Genomic DNA, 20,128 nt, shown 5'->3' on the forward strand with positions numbered 1-20,128 from the left:
CAGGCAGTAGTACACTACTGATATGATTACGCGTACTTAAACCATTGGTAAATATTCGATACATCAGAAAGACGTATCTTAATGGAAGAGTGATAAAGACTGGAAACAAACATGAGACAGATTGTCAAGGTCAGCCAGTACAGGAGCTGTAATCTAATACAGGTAGCCCAAACCACAGAGTATGTCCACCTGTCCCTCTGTGTCTATCAAGCACCAGGTCTTTGCGCAGAAGTAAAGTTAGGAATGATGCCAGGTGACTATGTTGTGTCCCTTGTTATCTAGTGAAGTGGAAAAACCAAGCAGTTTGCTCAGGGAAAGTCCAAGTGAAGCTTTATAGACAGATAAAAAAAGTAGGGTTATAAAGGGCTTGCAGAGACATATGAAGGAGATAAGAATACAACAAGGGAAAATAAACTTGTGCGGGACACATTGGGGCTGTGTGGCTGATTATAGCATGTTGACTTACATTCTCTGGATAAAGTTGGGAATAGGGCAAGTGGGGAAATTGCATAAAGGAGACCTGGGATCCATTTCTGGAGTACAGCATTACATTCTTGCCAGCCAGCCCAGTGGGGTACAAGGGGAAAGATACAGCGGTACATGGGGTTATGTGGGCATTCAAAATGTTCTCAGTGAGGTGCTTCCACTGATAGATGCATGCATTACTGACATGTTAAGGTACCACTTACGAGGCAACTACAGACAATGACTGAGCCTGCCTACAGGAGAACTGGTGTGCACAAGAACATGGGTTTATATCAGAATGCAGTATGTTGTCATAGTCCACTTACACACTCTCATGGCTCCCATCAAAGGGGATATGAATGTATGCCACATTACTTGGTTGCATACTATACCACAGCTATATTGCCCATGTGACAGCTGATATCACTGACAGGGACATAGTCTGGGAGTGTAAGACCACTGATATTATCAATAAATATATATGCACTGCAGTCTTGGACTGTGGACTAAGCACCTTGGCTGTTTTTTTCCTGTCAATTCCAAAAAGAAAACAAAGACCAACCACCTTGCTGAAGGAATAAGAATTTGAATTTATTGATAAGTGCTTTTGTGCTTTATGCACTTCATCAGACCATAAATCTTCTTGACACAGTTTAAATATATTCATCAGTTAACCATAATCACCATCAAATAATCAATAACCATAGCAACAAAGTACAATGCACCACCCCTAATCAATGACATATTCTATGGGTTTTTAGGGCTGATTTTAAAGGTATACACCCATTAAGGCCAAAGTCTTTACTTGCCTGAAGATGAATAATCCATTTAAGTTCATCACTTTCTGTCCTATCATTCAAACTACCATCTCTGAGATTTAAATGGATCAATTGTAAAACCATAAACTCAAAACTATGTCCCACATTAATCTTGACATGTTTATTCAAGGCATTAGATCCCACATCCCTTTTTATATTGCTTAAATGTTCAACATGTTAAGTTTAAGATGTTAACATGTTAAACTATGTTTTTCCAACATAAAAACATGGACACTCCCTACAGGTAACTAAATAAACCAAATCTCTGCTTCTACAATCAGCATAAAATCTGGGGGAATATTCTAGTTTCATTGTGGGATGTATAAAAAAAAATTGGTAGTAATAGAACTACAGGCTTTACAGGTTCTGCATGGATAGGTTCCCATTCTCTCTGATTTCAAAGCAGCCCTTTTATTATTATTATTATTATTATTATTATTATTAATCACATAACTAAACTAACATAACTAAGTTGAAAAGCTTTCCCTTAAAATGTAAAAATGTTAAATGTTAAACTGTCAATGCACCTCGTATGAACTTGTCTATATTCTCTTTCTTTTTTTAGTTTTACTTTCTTGTCTTATCTTCAGTACATCTTCAGGATTATCTCTACTAAACATACTGTATCAACAACCATCATATGTTACCACCTGCTATAATTTTAATTGCATGTCTAAATCTCTATGCTTATGTAAAATCTTATGCAATCATATGTTATTATCTGCTACATTTTTATAAGTGAGTGTGTAAACCACAATGCTCATGCAAAAATGTCTTATGTGTAGTATGTTAACAATTGTTCTGTAGCTTTTCTCTCTGGGCCTCCACTGAAAATGGACAGCTCTGTCCAGTTGGACCTCCCCGGTAAAAAAATGTAAAATAAAAATAAATAATAAACGTTGATTCAGTGACTGGCCATTCTTAAAACAAAAGCCTGGAGTTTCTCCTATCAACTTCCTCAAACCTTCATCTGCTAATAAAATTGGCCAATTCCTTTTTATGATCTCACAAACCATATTTATATTGCTAGACTAGGTAAGAGTAACCCTAACATTGTCATTTTTAGCTTTCATATTACGACTACTATTGATCTAATTCTGTTTACTTCTGTTGGAGAAATATGGTTTACCTCTTGTCTCCCTCATCATTTTACTTGATTAATAGAGTTTACAATTTCACTATATCTTTAATCCCTATATAAAAATGCATTACTCATAACTTTAAATGGTCCGTCCAATTCTGCATCCTCAATTTATAGCTTAGAGGCCCGTAAAAACCTGCCCTTTTAAAATATTCTGATAAATATAGTTTGGGTGCATGCTTGTATGATGCAATACATTGTTTTTCCAGCAATCTTTCCTAAAAACACATGTACTAAGATTCCCTAGGACAGTTTTTGATATGCTCACATCTAAAAAGTCAATAAATTCACACAATGTATTGACTGTAAATCTGAGGAAATCAGTCCTATTCTTAAGCTTATTTAGGAACTCATCAATTGTTCAGGTGCCCCACACCACAATAAAAACACGTCATCAACAAATCTTCTATAATAAACAATATTACTTATAAATTCTGTAGTAGACCTACATTCCGTAAATATATTCTGAGACTCCCAATATGCCATAAACATGTTGGCGTAGCTATTAGCACAAGCAGTGCCCATAGCTATGCCTAAATTCTGCAAGTAATATTCTTGATCAAAGATAAAAATATTATATTTTAAAACCACAGTTAAAAGTACACAAATTAAACTAATCTGGTTGTTAGTATATCCACTAGGTTTCAATAAAAATAACTTTACTGCTTCTATTCCATATTCATTCGTTATATCTGTGAATAATGTGCACATATCCATGGTCACTAAAATAAATCGTGATACATCATCAAATCTGCTGACACATTCATATAAACCATCTAAGAAATCTTCAGTGTCTTTTAAAACAGCTGGAGCTTTAACCAGTACAGGTTTTAATCTGTCTTCAACATAAATAGAAAGTGGTTCTGTCAGCCAGCCTTGTCCTGCAACAATCGGTCTCATAGGTGACTTAGTCATGTGTTTATGAACCTGAGGCGGTCCAAACATAATTAGTAAAACATATTATTCTACATTAAAATGCATATATAACTCATATGACATGAGCCCTGCCATTAAAATATCATAAAGTTCTTCTTGTATATTTTTAATTAAAATCTTAACCTTAATTAAAGTTATCTTTCTGTAAGTATCCGTATCTGACAAATGTTTGTGCATACTCTCCAAATAAAATTGTCTATCCATAATCACTATGGTGCCTCCTTTATCAGCCAGGCGTTTCTTTATATTATCATTTATTTGCAACTTATTCAAGGCCTTATGTTCATCAATTGTTAAATTATAAAACCTTTTACCTTTACCATTACTACATTGTAGTACTTGCTGTAAATCTGCCTCACAATCCTTTAAAAAGTCCTTAATTAATGGTTGAGGCGGTGGATTAAAGATGCTCATTTATTTAAACTTATTAAATGCTTATTGCTGGGGAAACAGCGACTTCAGTGTAACATCCCTAGCAAATAGTCTTAAGTACAACATCTTCATATCTGGAAATCTCAGCCAGAATATTTGAGAGACCCTTATTTAAATGTTTTACCTCTGAAGCAGGTAGTTCATATGATGACATATTGTGTATTAACGTGCTTGTAACTGAACTTTTTTCTTTTTTTTCTCCAACAAACATCTTTATTAAATTTTCACATGACATAGGCAATCTTACATTTGTACAAATGAAAAACAAACATGACACCACTTTAGCTGCAAAGAGTATACATCACAGACACCAATGAAACAACTGTAGTTGCAAACATTATACATTACTTATAATCTATCCAGTCATTGTCAGTTAAGCATTATATGAATCATTCAAATCCTGCCTCTTAAACCTCATTCCTGCTCTGCATATATTGTTCCCACGATTCTCATTTTTCCTATGTAGTTTGCCCCCTCACTTTTCTAAAGATCCAAATTCCAGTTGATTTTTTTCTCTTTTGCTATATTCACTACTTTTAGTAAAGCTGGTCTAGACTTTGATTTCCATTTTTGAGTAATTGCTTTTTTGGCAGCCACCACAATTAGACTCAGCATAGCTTTACTGTGTCTAGGCAATCCCAATTCTGTATCATAACTCAAAAAAATCATCTCAAAAGTCAATCCAATCTGCTCACTCAGCATCTCCAACAGAGCAGTCTGCAGGGATATCCTTAAAGTCTGCCAGCTCATTGCACTCTCAAAAATATGTTCCCAGCCACCTCATTCTTGACTGTCACACCTCCAGCATTTGCTATCCACCTGAGGAAAAATTCTTTGGAGTCTACTTGGGATATAAAAATACCTATATAAACACTTCCAGGCAAAGATCCTAAGTCTTCTAGACTTTATTGCATATTTGGGAGATGTACATATATCCTCCCATTGTCTCTTTGTGAAATGCTAATCCAGTCTCTCTTCTCAATCCTTTCTAAGCTCCTCTGACTGATTCTTATAATTATCATGCAGTATTTTATATGCTTTATTAATTATTCCTTTTTTTTAATGGCAGCTTCTGTTCTAGATTCTATTAAAAATCTACCAGTGCTGCTCGTTCATTCAAGAGCCCCCTATTTCTTTCTCTTTGCTTATACTCTGATATCAATCCTTGATAGGGAAGGCAATCTCTAACCTGCAGTCCAAATAAATCCTTGGCCTCTTCCCATTCTGTTACCTTTCCCTTTCTAGTTATTTGCTTCCAGTACCTTGGTTCCTTTGCCAGTTTCCTCCAATAAATTCCAGCCCCCTCTTGCCTATTATCTGTATCCCTAACCACAGTCATCCCTGTTGGCAAAATCTCTTTTCTCCATTCTCATGCTGGTTTGATTCTTAGAATACTCCCTGATATTTTATGAATATAATACTCTGTATGATTTTTCTTGTTCTTCTTAAGAGCCTGCATCCAAAATCCCAATTTCTCCTTATTTCTTGAGCTCCCTCCCTGCATCATTTCTTTCCACTTTGAGTTATAGTTTCCTGCTGTGCTGTGTACAAGAACCTTAACTGTGTTGCTTTAAAATACACCCTCAAATTGGGTAATCCTAGTCCGTCTTGTTCTATTGGAAGAATCAGCTTATCCCACTTGACCCTTGCTGTCTTCCCCTTCCAGATAAAATCCTTCAACTCTTTTTAATTGCTATCCACAGCTTTTCCTCTGGTTGATAAAAATATGCCTGACCTGTGTATAAGACTAAAGGAACTAAAAACATTTTAATGGCTTGTACCTTAGTATCCATATTCATATAACAAAGATTTCAGTTTCTCAATTTTTGTATTATCCTCTGTTTAGTCTCTTCCCACATATCCTGAGCTGCCACAACAGAGTCATTTCTAATCCATACTCCTAAATACTTCATTTTATCATGTCCCCATAAATATGGATATTGTTGGACCAATTCATGTCTGGGTGCATAATTTACTGCTATTGCCTTTGTTTTAGCTTCATTAATTTTGTATCTTGAGAAGATCTGAAACTGTCTTAAAATGTTCCACAACACTATAATGTCCCTTTCTGGTTTTGTCATGTATAAAATAATATCATCTGCAAATAGAGCCAGCTTTTCCTGACTACCATACCAATTATATCCTTGAATTTCTGAATCCTGTATTTTCTTTGCCAGTGGTTCTAAATATAATGCAAACAACAAAGGGGAAAACAGACAACCCTGCCTGGTTCCTCTACTCAAGAAGAAGTTATCAGAGAGGACTCCACCCACCTTAATTTGTGCCTCAGATCCCTCATATATTCTTCTAATCAACCTTATAATTACATCAGGGAAAGCAAATGTTTCCATTGCCCTGCTCATGAAGTCCCAGTCTACCCTGTCAAATGCTTTCTCTGCACCATGACCTACCAATACAAGTGGTATTTTCTTATATTCTGCTTTGCTCTGGATTATCAGTGTTCTGTTAATATGGTCAAATGTTTGCCTCCCCTCCACAAAACCATACTGATCCATATCTATCAATTTTGGTAACACTTTTGCCATTCTTTTAGCCATTATACACATAATCAAGGTTTAGTATTGAAATGGGCCTATATGAAGCTGGATCTGATCGATCTTTACCCTCTTTTGGTATTGCCTTCTTCCAGGATGCTGGTACTTCTCCTCCTCTTAAAATACTGCTACACAAAACCTTCCAGATCTTTATCAGTTTTTTCCCTCCTAACTTCCAAACATCCACAGGAATACCATCTATTCCTGGTGACTTTGCTGTAGATGGTTATACAGAGCCATTTCTATCTCATCCCTTCCTATCCCAACTGTTAGTAATTCAGCTTCATCTACCTCTAACCATAACCGACCTTTCTTTCGATCCTATGGTCATCCCATGATCTCGGCTCTGTGATGTATGCCTTTTCATCCTCCCTCTGCTTTGTGAATGCTTCCTTCCATGAAAATCCTTTCTTCACATTGGTACCATAAGTGGTGGAAAATTGGTAATCGTTAAAGGGACAGTAAGACTTGAATCCTTGTGTCTCATTCCTTTTTCAATGCCCATTCCTTTATCAACAGAATCAGCATTTTTAATTGGTTCAGCGCTCTTAGATGTTTCTCTTACTTGATTAAACTGAGGAATGGCAATATTTGTTTTCTGCTCATTAAATACCGCTCGTGGCCATACAAAAATATGACTTTGTCTAAAATACTTTTAGTCTCGCTCCAGTTTCTTCCTTTTTTGTTGCTGCATCTTAACATCATAGGCACTTACTGTAGTTACCATCTCATCTAATTTGGAAGAATACAAATGATGTGCATAACTTCATTTTAATTCAATAAGTGCCAGGTTTACATCTGTAGATAAATCTATTTCAATTGGTTTAAAAATTCTAGCAGCAATCTTATATAATTAAAGTTCAACTCTGTGTTGAACTTTAATTATAAAAGACTGCTTAAGGTTCATAAACACAAGACTGAGCCACCTATGAGACCGACTGTTGCAGGACAAGGCTGGCTGACAGAACCACTTTCTTTTTATGCTGATTCTAGAAATGGAGATTTGGTTTATTTAGCTACCTGTAGGGAATGTCCATACTTTTATGCTGGAAAAACTAATCATAGCCTGAAATAAAGAATTCTTGAACATTTCAGTGATATAAAAGGGGGGGGGGGTGGAATCTAATGCCTTGAATAGACATGTCAAGATTAATGTGAGACATAGTTTTGAGTTTATGGTTTTACAATTGAGCCATTTAAATCTTAGAGGTGGTAGTTTGAATGATAGAACAGAAAGTGATGAACTTAACTGGATTATTCAACTTCAGGCAAATAAAGGCTTTGGCCTTAATGGGTGTATACCTTTAAAACCGGCCCTAAAAACCCATAGGCTACGTCACTGATTAAGGGGTGGTGCATTGTAATTTGTTGCTATGGTTATTGATTGTTTGATGGTGATTATGGTTAATGGATGAATATATTTAAATTGTGTTTTTTAAGAAGTTTTAATGGTCTGATGAAATGCATAAAGCACAAAAGCGCTTGCCAATACATTCAAATTCTTATTCCTTCAGCAAGGTGGTTGGTCTTCATTTACTTTTTGGATCTTATAGTTTGTGTGGACCAACCTTTGATTGCAGTATACACTGGTTAAGTCCTGCCAACACCCCTCAACCCTGGGGTGCAGGTGTCTACCATCATTGATGAGTGGTGATGGGTGGGGAAGAATGAAGTGACCACCAAGAGTGAGCTTGGGTATATGCAACCACCGAATAGGATGATTCATGCATGATTTTTAGATCTCTACCAAATGCTCAAGAAGATCAGAATGTTGACACCATTGCAGTTGTCCTTCACTGATTTGTCCAAGAAAGCATGAATGCAAATGATGCTGAGTACCACAGCAGTGCTGACAATGGCCTTGGATCTTTGTCCCTGAACACCAACACTGAGTAAGGCTGTGATGCCACCTGTGTTAATGGCAGAATCAGCACAGGAGGAATGAACTGTAGATCAATACAGTTGAATGCTGCTGATGTTGACACACCTACTCGTGTCACTTGTTGCACAAGAGGTATGTTCCTTGGTGCAATAACAGTTGGCATCAATACAGGGGCCAGTGCTGAAGGCAAGGTACATGTAGAAAAATCAGCAGAATCCCTATTTGTGCTTAACACAGGCAGTGAAGAAGATAGACCCAGCATCATCAGTAGCTGCAGAAGTCCATCCATCTTCCTAGAATAAACATAATCCACTGTAACCAGTGTGTGAAAACAGATAGTCTTGGAGAATCTAATGGAGCAGTGGAGGAATATATTCACATAACTGACATAAGTTACATACCTGTAAACATTCTGGCTTTCATTGTCAGAAATAGGTGGGGTCAAAATCATGGAACACAAGTTATTGATTCCCCATCCTATTGCTTAGGTCCATAAATCACAACAGGAGAAACTGAATGTGACTGGTCTGAAAATTCATATTATCATTCATTACCATTTATTCATTCATTCATTCATTCATTCATTCATTCATTCATTATCCTTAACATTAGGACATGGTTTCCCTATGGATTATTTTACCAAACTCCTTAGTTGTTCTCCTCATTTGATCCCATGCCTTTTTATCTGGCTTTCTGAAATAGAGCAGAAGATTCCCTAGAATACTGGGATGATGTAAATATACTAGCATGATCATGTCTTCCCAGAGCAGGAAACTTGTAATAACCTACATAATCTTATGTTTCTTGATGGTTCATTTGTGAAATTCAGCACAAGTATCCTTTGCAGACAGTATATGTTAGAGACCTAAGCATACCATACACAGAAAATGGTGGTCCTGTGATGGCATATATTCTTTCAGTTCTACATGTGTTAAAAGCAAAAAAGCACCCCAGACTGGCCAACCTCACAATTACACACACACACACACACACACATACACACACACACACACACACACACACACACACACACACACACACACACACACACACACACACACACACACACACACACACACACACACACACACACACACACACACACACACACACACACACACACACATACATACACACACCCATACACACACACACACCATACATAAACACACTCAGCCACCATTGCTAGCTTTAACTGGTATAGTGATAAATGGAACTGCCTATCAATAGCTACCAAGAAGTTATGAAGTTTGTGAAACAATACATATGGAAAACTATGTTCTAATATAAAAGGAATGAAAGGAAAGGCCCAGATTTGTGCTGAACTGGTAGTTAATGATACCACATATAATGAGCTTGTGGACATAGCTAACCTGTTGGCTGACAGGTTCTGTAAAAACTTCACTCCCCTGTCTCCGCCACACATACCCCATGACATCCCAGGTCTATATCAGAATCACAAATGTTCACAATGTCGAATCTGACATTGTCGACATGTAAACAGCGAAACTGCAGAACATTGAAGAGGTAAATGGAAATCTCCGTAAAGGGAGATTACCATTTACTTCAATGTAGTGCGGTCTCGGAGTTGGAATATTTAAGTAGAGGGGGGTGTGGGGGGTGCAGGGTGGCTTGCCCCCCTGCTTAAAGCAAGTAGGTCTATTTTTTACTTTTTGTGATGTTTTTCTTAGATGTTTGATGGTACTGGACTTTGACGATATGGTGTCGATCATATCATATTTGAAATTCAGTACCTTCGAGCATCTAATATAAACCCGACATCCCTACCACCTGTCCCCTACCTTGTATCTCTAAAGAGCAGGTTGTAAATGCCCTCTCTAAGGCCCAAAACACAGCATCTATGGGACCTGATAAAACTCCAGGCTGCGTCCTACATGGACTCAACAAGAATTAGCAACACCATTGGATACTCTTTTCAGTCATAGGCTAAGCACTGTCTTCATCCCAGCTGAATGGAAATGGCCACCATTATTCCCTTACACAAAGGTGGTGCTTTCATTGACCCTGAAAACTATAGACCTATTAGCCTGACTAGCCTTATCTGCAAGGCCATAGAGCGAATCATCATGGACCTTATCAACAAAGATGTAGGTATTCTCCAAACACTTGACCCAACTCAGTTTGGATTTGTGAAAGGGAGATCATGCCTGCTAAACCTGGTGGAATTCTTCGAGACAGTCACCAAGGCTCAGAACGAGGGGAAATCTGTACATACAGCCTAATAAGACTTAGCCAAGCTGTTTGACACTATCCTCCACTCAGACATCATTGACAAACTCACCCAGCTAGGTATCAATGTTATATCATTAGATAAGTCGCAAACTGGCTCACTGATAGAACACATATAGTGAAAATAGGAGAGTCCACCTTCAACAGCAGATCTATAACCAGTGGTGTTCCACAGGGACCAGTCCTGGAACCTCTACTGTTTGGAATCTATTTCTCCGAAGTACAGGCAAAAGCCAAAGGTCTGTGGCTGACAAAGTTTGCTGATGACTGCAAACTGGGAGCAGTCATAGAATCTCCAAATGATGTAAACATCCTACAAGAAGGTCTTATACAAGCAAATGACTAGTGCCAAAATCATGGCCTTAAACCCAATGCAAAAAAATGTGTTATCATCACTTTCGGTAAGAGTGATGTTCCTGCTAACTACCACATCAGTAGCAACACCTTAAGTACGCACTCAGTGGTGAGAGACCTGGGCACACAGGTTGACAGCAACCTTTCCTTTGATCACCGTGTCTCCACAGTGATAAGAAGGGCATTCAATATTGCTCATTTCATAAGTAAGGGCATTATCTCCAGACAAAAAGAAGTTATAACATCCCTGTACTCTTCCCTCATCAAGCCAATAATTGAGTACAAAGCCCCTTTTGGTATGTACCTTTCCAAGCTCCTGCAGCAATTGAAGAGACTACAAAGGTTCCTCACAAGGAAAATTCAAGGTCTTCAGCATCTGTCCTATGTGGATCATCTGAAATCACAGTCACTTTATTATGTTTCATACAGACTATTCATAGTTCATCTCTGCCTTGCATACAAGGCAATCTCTGTCCCTGCTTTGTTGGAAATGCTGAATATCCGTAAGTAAAATGGTACACGGATTACTCACTCTAAAGACCTCAACCTGGTATGTGACATTAATAGAACCTGCTGGAGGGATATATTTGTCTCCCACAGGTTACTACACCTTTGGAACAGACTCCAACTTCATGTCAAACAGAGGACCTCACTGGCCCTCTTCAAACGCAATCTGGACAATTGGATGTGTAACCGTAAATTCACCCCGGGGGTTTCATCTATGTCCATCTTGGATAGGGGCAATAGGTGCTGATTGTGGAACTAAGGGTAGAACTTGGCTAGGCTTGTAAGGGCCCAAGGGCCATTAGCCTAGTAACTTCCTTTGATCCCATGACATCTGGAGATAAACGGGACCAGGATCATTATGGGCAGATGGAGGGATGCAGTCTGGTAAAATGGTTTGTTGCTGAACTAATGTGAGTCTGCAGTAAACCCTACATGTTTGAAGAGGATGGACTGGGCTGAATCTCTTACATCAGATGGACCACTGTCAGATATACATATAATGTTAAAGGTGCAGCATAACCATAGATTTTACATACACCATGTGTGTAAATACTGACATCTTACCTAAACAATTACATCTGCATGTAATGTCTACTGCACATTAATGTATGCTATATAAAATGTGTATTACAAGCACATGCTCTATCAAAAGGAATGGGTATGTGAACACCACAATAATGCTCATTCATGCAGAGGACCCCCCTGGTGGGAGCAATCTGTCTCCAGCTGGTGACCATGTACTAGTATAAAGGTCTGAAATATCATCTGTGCCATTTGTTCTGCCACCTTGTATAATAAACTGGCAGCTACCTGAAGACATCATGGATCATCTGGTATTTCTCCTCGTAGGATGCATCAATCTGTTTAGGTGTATCAAGACATACTGGCAGTATCTTATGTTGAAGCAGACTATGGCATTGGGCTTTCAGTGACGCTGTTGTGAATCCTTGCCATCTATCCACATTGCCCTCATCATCTTCCAACCAGTGGACTGTCATCTGGTGAATCACATGCAATGATACAAATGAAATGATTATTGTGTACTATGCAACTATTGGTAAATCGATATCCACATCTGAACACAAGATCTGTAATATAGTCTCAAATGTATGCATACTACACAGAATAGTACACTAAGGTATAAAGAGCTAGATGACAGTATACTTGTCCATTCCTAACTCCATGTAACTATATATGAAATAGGATATCAAACATTCTATCCCTATATCAACATATACTAACTTGTCTGCACAAAGTATGACACATCACATGTATACAATGATGTTATTCTGCCACATTGATAGTATTATATGCATTACATACACAACCCAGTCTTTGCCATTCTGCATTGCAGTGATGCATGATTATGTTTTGCTGAAGAATCATATCATTATCTGTATCTCCCATTATGTTTTTATAGTACCCTTGAGAACAATTTATCTTAGTCATAATGCATTTTAGTGGTACACATACACCTAGCGTGTGTGTGTGTGTGTGTGTGTGTGTGTGTGTGTGTGTGTGTGTGTGTGTGTGTGTGTGTGTGTGTGTGTGTATATACATATATATATATATATATATAAATATATATATATATATATATATATATATATATATATATATATATATATATATATATATATATATATATATATATACCATGACCTGCACACTCCAGGGAGCTGTATTGCATAATGTCTGCTACATATGACTGTCACAGAACAAGAATGGCAAAAAAGCGTGACATCTATATATACACAAAATCTGTTTCTGTACACAATGCCTCCATGTGTACCAAATAGCTTTATATGTACTAATATCTTTAATTTCTACCACAGTCCTGTAAGCAGATATCACAACATGTCACTACTAAGCACACTTATGGTAAAAAAGAAAAAAGAGTAGAAATACATACATCTCTCTCTCTCTCTTTACACACACACACACACACACACACACACACACATATATATATATATATATATATATATATATATATATGTTGTCTTTCGGCTTTTCCCGGTATGTATACATATATATATATATATATATATATATATATATATATATATATATATATGTATATAAAATATCAAAATACTGAAAGGTCGAATTTCAGTATCTCGAGACCATAAAGTCGAATCTTCAAAATAGCGAAAGTGCATAATCGTGAATCTGACTAAGTCAAATTCGCGGTTATGGCTTTACGTTACGTGACGTGTAGTATATTGTGTGTATGGTGTTCTGTGTAGTGTGTGGATTTAGGTGGAATTTAAGGTAAGTGAGTGTTTTGTAAGGGTTTTAGGTAGGTGTTTGAGTGTATGTGAGTGTTTTTGTAAGTTGTACGTGTGGGTTAGGGTAGGCAGGTAAACGTATGAGTGTTTAAGTGTTGGATGTGATGGTGTTTATATATGTGTGTGTGTGTGTTTGTGTGTGTGTGTGTGTGTGTGTGTGTGTGTGTGTGTGTGTGTGTGTGTGTGTGTGTGTGTGTGTGTGTGTGCGAGGGACTGTAGAATGTCTGGGTGTGAGTTTACTGTCTTTTTCACTTTGTGCAATCTCATAGTTAGGATATATATAAGTAGGGGGGTGTGGGGGTGCAGGGAGGCTTGCCCCCCTTTGCTTATATGTAGTGCAGGTTTGTAGATGTGTGGTGTTATGTTTGTGTGTGATTTTTTTGTGTAGTGTGGGTTTTGTGGTGTATGTGTGGTGTGGCGTATGGTTTGTGTTTGCGATTTGAAGTTTTGCAGTTTTGGGCTGCCGGTGTTTTGTGGATTCGACTTTATGGTCTCGAGATACTAAAATTCGACCTTTCAGTATTTCGAGATTATAAAGTGAATATATAAATATATATATATATATATATATATATATATATGTGTGTGTGTGTGTGTGTGTGTGTGTGTGTGTGTGTGTGTGTGTGTGTGTGTGTGCACACACACACACACACACACACACACACACACACACACACACATATATATATATATATATATATATATATATATATATATATATATATACATAGAGAGAGATTCATAGGTGTGTACTAGGCTAACGACCACTAGGGCCTTTTTAAGTCTAGCCATGCATCCCATATCTCTAACAAGTTCTGCTATCCTTGATAAGTGTAAGCAGGGGCTTGGGAGATGAAACATTTACAGGCTGCCTGTGCCCATTAGATACATAGGTGCCAAACCAGGGATGAATTTTCTGTTCCTCATCCAATTATCCAAACTACACTTGAATTGGGTTAGGGTGGAACTGTGCTTCACATGGATGGGGAGCCTGTTCCAGAAAAGAGGTAGTCTCTGAGATACATAACTGTCTCTCCTGCAGGTCCTATTTATATCACAGGCAAGATTTAAGTCTTTTTAATGGCTAATTCTGGTGCTGTTTATTTTGCAGATGTGCAGGAGGTCCATCAGAGTGGGGTTTGACAATGCAGGCATAGATCTCCCCTCAACTGCTTGTAGGAAACAAAATACAGGGATACATCTTTGAGGTGGTCTGCATAGGACATGTTACTTATGGTCAGTATTCTTTTAGAGGGGGAACCTCTGCGGATGTTCTAGTTGTGGGATGTGCATGGTTAGGTACATACCAAAGGGGACACTGTACTCAATGATAGGTCTGATGAATACTGAATATAGTGGAACAATGACCTCCTTGGACCTAGATGCCATACCTTTGTTTATAAGTTGCACAACAAAGAATGATTTCCTCACCACTGCAGATACATGATTGTCAAAGGCTAGATTACTGTCTAAGTGTGCCTCCAGATCTCTGACTGCTGGGTTGACTCTTAGGAGTGTGTAGTCAATATCACAGTTACAAGGGGTGGATGAATTCCTGAAGGATACTGTTATGCATTTCTAGGCATTTAGTTTTAGTTCATGGCTCTGACACAAGTTATTTGTCTGTGTCAACCCTTCTTGGAGAACATTAGTGTTTGTAGGGGATTCTATGACCACTACTCATTTGCAACCATCTGGAAATTTGGTGACCCAGAGGCCCTTGACATTGTCCTTAACTTCAGAGAAGACAATACAGTACAATAACAGTATACACACACACACACACACACACACACACACACACACACACACACACACACACACATATATATATATATATTTTTTTATATATGTGTGTGTGTGTGTGTGTGTGTGTGTGTGTGTGTGTGTGTGTGTGTGTGTGTGTGTGCGTCTGTGTGTGTGTGTGTGAGTGTGTCTGCCTGTCTGTCTGTCTGGTATGTGTGTGTGTTTATAAAGGGACATATGTAACACCTAGTATGACATCAGAGGACATAATGAGTATGAGCAGAATGAATAATGACTGTTTCCTACAATAGTTACCAATATAGACGAGTGGTAGCATACAGTCACTGTAATGGTCACTTGTGATGTTGTGTGCATCATAGGCAATCTGCAACCACTGTATTCCTTACTCCAGATAACCTAGGACATGGTATAAGCACATATAAAGGCTGTCACCCTATATTACAGCAACAACCTCTATAAAGAATCTCAAAAGTCCCTATACATATTTTTTACAAAATTTTAAACTAGCACACCCTGTAGGATATATAGTATAATGTGTAACAGTCACCATAAGACATTACTCAATATTATTACATACCAAATGAATGTGACTAGATATATAAATGCTATGTTACATACAGCAGCATTATAATGTGTCACGGTTAATATGCAGATCATGTAATGTTAGGAAAAATTGCATTTCAAAGATAGTCACACTTTCAGTGGTACCAAACTACAACAACAATCTCATCTGTACGTAGTATTGTTACAAAATATCACTTACAAAATGGCATCCTGTATGTATTACACATCACTGTAGGTGAATTAAGTAACTCATATTAACTGCAGAGAAGACTGACCAACACTTAACAATAACAACAGAAAAAAGTCACTAGTACAGTACTATATCATTGTATTAACCATATAGTGCATACCAAGAACAACAAGCCAATCAACAACTACACAACATAACAACACATGGAAAAACAGTACAGTGTATATGTTACTTTGTGATATGTAGGAGAGTAATGCAGAATATGAACTGAACATAGCTACCTACAGCAATGCTAAACATAAGGCCTCTTTACCAATATCAGAAGTATCAGGAGTAATACCAAACACTGCACTGAGCTCCAGTCAAGTAGCACTACAGAATGTGATCCTGAAGCCACAGGCAGTCTCTTAGCTGACAAATTCGGTTCCATTTTCATGCTTCCCACTCATCCTGTGTTCTTTCCCTTGACTCACTAATCTCCCTTTCACCCAGAAAAACACTATGGATAAGCTCTTAGAAGCTCTATGTAAAACCATAATCACTAGATCCATGGGCTGAGACAATATACCCTGTTATAATAAAACAAAACATATAAACATTGACTTCTCCAGCTGACAATACTTTATTAATAGTTAACTGATTTCATCCTTAGTTAATGGACTTCATCAGATTGAGGGGTCCCATCACAACTTTGCTGATCTTAACTTAAACACACTCTTTATGCTAATAGCTTCATTTAAGCCGGTGCAGGCATTCAGCATTTAACTTTAATTTTCATACTAACTCAATATTCTAGTCAAGTTTCCCATGAACCCACTATAGCATCAATGGAATTTATTTCCCAAAACAGCAGATAAGAGTTTTTATTTTAATTACCTCATTGGGTGCAGATTCTGCTAAGTGCACTCATCATCAAGCATTTTAATACTATAATTATGTCTGTACACTCTTTCCCTAAGAGTTATCTTGATTTTGCCAATATAGAATGTATAGCAGGTCTTACAGTTTGCTATAGATACTACCTATTTGGTACCACAGTTAGCCTTAATACCTATTATTTGTGGCAAAATGATTTTTACTGGTTGTGATTTTGAAAACAACTTTAATTTTATACATATGATCATGAGATTTTAGTGTATTATTGATTATAAATGATTGGTTATTTGATGACATGTGATTCAATGATTTTATTACTTACAGTTGCCTTTGCAATAAAAAAGTAGTTCTGATTAAGTCCATTAATGGAAGACAAAAGCACTCAATTATTAATCAATTACTATCAGCTGGGAAAGTCAGCATTTATTTCTATGAACCTATGAACCAGTATCAGCTGGGAAAGTCAATATTTATTTGTTTTATTTGGTGTGAAGTTTAACTTTGCTAATGCTGTGGAATTGTTTGGTTCATAATACACAATGCTGTGTTTTATTTACTATAAAGATTAACACTGCTGTACATCTTCTAAAATTTATTAACCTTAATGTCTCCACAGTGTAGGTATTTGATCTCTAGAGAACAGCCATCATGGTGCCACTCTACAAGAGTGGCTCCAGCACATACCCTGGTGACTGTTGTCATTTTAGCCTCAGTAACATCATCAACATCTGTAAAATCAAAGACCTTACATTGCTTAACCTCATAAAGATAAAACTGAGTGACCTACAAACCCTCAACCCTAATCAAATCAGCTTCAAGAAAGGCAGATCCTGTCTCCTTAATCTGTTTTACTTTTTTGAAGGTATAACAGATGCAATCAGCAAAGGTCATTCTGTCCATAGTGTCTGTTGGCGTTAGCAACAGACACATTAATCTAGACATAAACTCCTACCTCTGTTGGGTTGCAAACTTGGTCTCCAACTGAAAGCACACATTAAGAGTTGATAGTACCTTCTAATCTAACAGTCAGTCACTAGTGGTGTCCCTTGGGGGTCTATTCTGGATCTCCTTCTCTTCAAAATCTACTGATGTGATGTGAAAGCAGGTGTCAAAGGTCTATGGTTAATCAAGTTGGCTAATTACTGTAAACTGGGTGCTATTAACACACTATGGACACTCATACCCTCCAATAGGGGCTTGCTATAGTCGATATTTGGTGCATGAACCATAACCAGCCTTACCCTTAATGTCAAAAATGTAGTGGAGTTGACTTTGGAAAACAAGTCTATCCTACTGATTACAACATAACATGGGATTCTGCTTAAAATGAAAAGCCATTGGAGATCTAGTTACCTTCACTGACAATGAACTATCTTTTGTTCATCACATATTTATAGAAACATTTTCTACCTTACACAGTTAATTACCAAAGGTATCTCTTCAAAGTCCATTGATGTCATAATCCCTCTCCATACCTCTCAACTGTTCATATGTTTATAGAATGTCCAGATTTTTGCCTCATAATTTTGGTCTGTTTCTCATAAAATTTGAAGTTTTGTAGCAAATCATTGAAGACTGAAGTCACTAAATAATGATTTACATTTGAGTTTCAGACTTCATATCCTCTAGAAGAATGCATGCTATCATAAATCCTGCTATTCTAACAACTTTCTAAGTTTATAAGAGCAATATTTAAACTATGTCCCTATATTTCTCCCCCCATTATTTTAGGCTTTGTCCAGACTTCTTGTGCTACAAGGTTGAGGGTTGTGTTTCCCTCTTTGTTGTTCTGTTATCAGGCCAGTCATAGAACACAATGTATCACTTGGAGTGTACCTTTTCAAATATCTTAATCAACTAGAAAATATAATATTAAAAAAAAAAGAAAATCAAATCGAAGGACAAAGGTCCTTTAGCTACATAAATAGACTAAAAAACCCTCTCATTTTTCTCCATCTTGTGCCAGTTCCTGTGTGGTGATTGCATTTTCCTGGCTATGAAAGATGCTGTCCTATTAGACCTTTCCACCTCAGAAATGCTGGTTATACTAAAAGTTCTCTCTTCGTAGATCTCAACCTTCATTGCAACACAAAAAAGAACTTTTAGAGAAATAGATTCCAGATCCAAAGAATGATCTGCCTGTAGAAAATGATCCCTTTCCATGTCAAATAATGTAACACATTTCATCCTTCAAGTTCTGCCATAACAACTGGATGTGTACCCACAAATGTACCCTTGCGGTAAGTAGTTTGTCTCTTATCAAGTGTGGTGGCAAATCCAACCACTAAACTCTCTGGATTGCATGACTAAACTCTATATGGTCACTCAGACCACCTGGGTAGAGCTAGTTACATTTGTACACACTGCCTGTATGTGTTCATGTGACAATTTCCACATTCTACAAGTGCATTTAATGAGCAAAACAACACAAACCACTCGGTGGAAAGGTTGAAAATGTAACAGCACCACAGTCCACTGACTAGCACATGATAATAATTGTAGATAATAAGTGACTATTATAGTAATATTTAGTTAATTATTCATTCAATTTGTTAACGGGGTTAGAGCACTAATCCAAATGGTCTCAGTCCAGACAAATATGAATGACAGTAGACAAGCAAGTTAACAAGAAGTGTTATGAATTCAAACAAAATGCTGTATGAAAATAGCAATGACTCAATAACAGTAATAATAATAAAGTACACAGTATAGGACAATAGGAAGAGATGGTTACAGTAAAAAAAAGGAAGAGGAGAGTGAAACAGTGAAGGGATAGAGCACAAAATGTAAAAGACAGCAAAAGTAAGGTAAGTGTGCTTAGAAATGAAATGTATACAATATGTAGAATGTGGAAGAGATGCCACATATTAGTGTAAGGAAATAATGGGAGAGTAGGGGATTAGGTGATGTGTCTAGAGGGAAGGCATTTGCAAATTCACTTGCACTTAAGATGATCTTAAAGCTGAGCATAAAATGATGGGTACAAGCTGAGATCTTTAAGATTAGTAGTGAAGCATTCCCAGAGTTTGTGGCCTAGGATGGAGAAGGCATGGTTAGTACAATGAAGTTTGTTTCTATGACATTCAAGAGGTGGACCAGA

Source organism: Protopterus annectens, chromosome 16.part0, assembly GCF_019279795.1.
Source record: "Protopterus annectens isolate FY-2018-M chromosome 16.part0, PAN1.0, whole genome shotgun sequence".
Taxonomy (NCBI): domain Eukaryota; kingdom Metazoa; phylum Chordata; order Ceratodontiformes; family Protopteridae; genus Protopterus; species Protopterus annectens.